At 40.3% G+C, this 2,295-nt stretch overlaps 1 non-coding gene across 1 annotated transcript; it reads right to left on the bottom strand.

The window, feature by feature from the left end:
- Nucleotides 1-1,248: 1,248 nt before the first annotated feature.
- Nucleotides 1,249-1,321, bottom strand: TRNAA-GGC (transfer RNA alanine (anticodon GGC)). The gene has a single exon. It is a non-coding gene; the product is annotated as a tRNA-Ala (tRNA).
- Between the last annotated feature and the right edge of the window lie 974 nt (nt 1,322-2,295).

Raw genomic sequence — 2,295 nt, 5'->3', positions numbered from 1 at the left:
TCGGGTTTTTTTTTTCTTGACGAGAGACGAAAAGTATGATATAAACAAAATTTTTATTAGTGAAGAAAAAAAAATAGTGAAAGATAGTACACTCCTGAGAATTGGGAGTGGGCCAATCCAAGAGAGGAAAAATGGCCTGAAGGATCTGTCTTGCTCTTCAAAATAGTTTGGTTCCAGGGGAAGCCATAGCTCAAGTGGTAGAGTACTTGCTTAACATGTACAAGGTCCTGGGTTCAATCCTCAGTACTGCCTCTAAAAATAAATATGTAAACTCAATTATCTCCTTCCCCTACAGGAATAATTTGACTCCTTTATTTTTCTTTCTATGATCCGTGTAAATTTCACTTTAATAATATAAGGCAACTCAGCAAAAGTGTTTCTTTCCAAAGGCTTATCCGAAAGATACTTGATATAGCCCTCTGCCACCCGGTTTTTCCATGACTTCTAAACTTCTTTCCTGCACAGCGGATATTTGATCCTGTCATTGGCATTTTTCCTTGCGATAGCTTTAGATTCAGAACTTTAAAACAAGGTTGAAAAAAGAAAAAAGCTTTTTACTATAGAAAAATTCAAAGATGATGTGTGAAAATAGAAGGGAGAGTAAAATGAACGCTTATGTACCCCTCACCCAACTTCAACAATTATAAACTCATAGCTAAGCCTGATTCTTCACTCACTGAACACCTCCCAATTCTGATGATTTTTAATTAAATCCCAGACTTAGTCCATCTATCCTGCTAGCTAGGTAGCTAGAGCCACACAGATACATATATTTATTTCTACATATATCTCTATATATTTTAGAATAGGCACTTGTACCTCTACTGGGTTAAATAATGTTTTCTTCCCCCCAGATTCATGTTCTTCCTGGAACCTCAGAATGTGACCTTATTTGGAAATAGGGTCATTGAAGAGATAATTAATTAAATTAAGATAAGGTCACATTGGAACTGGAGTTTGGTGGGCCCTTAATCCAAAATGCCCAGTGGCCTTCTAAAAAGAGAAGAGACACAGGGGTAGACACATACAGGGAGAAGGCCATGTGACAAGAGAAGCAGAGATTGGACTGGTGCACCTACAAGCCAAGGAAAGCCAAGGTTTGTAGGCACCCACCAGAAGTTAGAAGAGACAAGGGAGGATTCCTTCCCTGGGGCCTTCAGAGAGTTTGGACATTCATTTCAAACTTAACTGTGAGGTAAGAAATTTCTCTTGTGTGTTCTTTTTAATTAAGAAAATTTTTTTCTTTAATGGAGATACTGGGGATTGAACCCAGGACCTCAATGCACGCCAAGCATGCGCTCTGCCACTGAGCTATACCTCCCACCCTCTCTTCTTCTAAGCCACCTAGCTTGTGATACTTACTTTTGGCAGCCCTAGGATACTAACCCTTACCCATAACTCTTATTCCAATCCAGTACCATAGGGTTTCTTCCAGCCTCCACCTTTTCTATATTTGTACCTTCTCCAACAGTAAGACAACCTGACTTCTGCTATCCCTCAAATATTGGATGGGGTTATAATTAATCTACTCCAACAACATGCTTAAAAATTGGAGAAATAACCACTAGATGAGTTTGACTCCCACTGGCCTAATCTGAGGAAAATTCCAGTTAAAATGCCGTACATTATTTTATAGGGCTGCTGGGCTGCCGTCATATAGTAGCACCAACTGGGTGACTTAAACTACCAGTTATTGGAGGGGAGGGCATAGCTCCGTGGTAGAGTGTGTGCTTAGCATGCACGAGGCCCTGGGTTCAATCCCCAGTACCTTTATCAAAAAAATACATAAACCTAATTACCTTTCCCTTCATATTTGTGGAGGCTAGAAGTCTGAGATCCAAGTGTCTGCAGGGTTGATTCCTTCTGAGGGCTCTGAGGGAGAACCTGTTCCAGGCATCTTTCCCCTAGCATCTAGTGAAGGCCAAAAAACCTTGGTGTTCTTTGCTTGCGGATCTACCCCAGTCCCTTTCTTCACCTTCACGTGGGCTTCTTCCTGGATGTCTCTGTCCCCAGCTTTCCCTCTTCTTATAAAGACACCAGTCCTATTGGATTAGGGCCCACCCTAATGATTTCATCTTGATCACATCTGCAAAAATCCTATTTCCAAGTAAGGTCACACTCATAGGTCACAGTGATTAGGACTTTACTTGGGGGACACAGTGTGACCCATAACACTTTGTACAGATATGAGCTCATCAATCTGTATAGTGAAATGTATGTACTTTATTATAGGCATTAGACTTTTATCCAAACATACTAGTTTTTAAGACTCCAGTTAGTTAAATATATAAGTAA

This window comes from Vicugna pacos, chromosome 9, assembly GCF_048564905.1.
Source record: "Vicugna pacos chromosome 9, VicPac4, whole genome shotgun sequence".
NCBI lineage: Eukaryota > Metazoa > Chordata > Mammalia > Artiodactyla > Camelidae > Vicugna > Vicugna pacos.
Note: the sequence above shows the minus strand (reverse complement) of the source record. Positions and strands in the feature narration are given on the sequence as shown.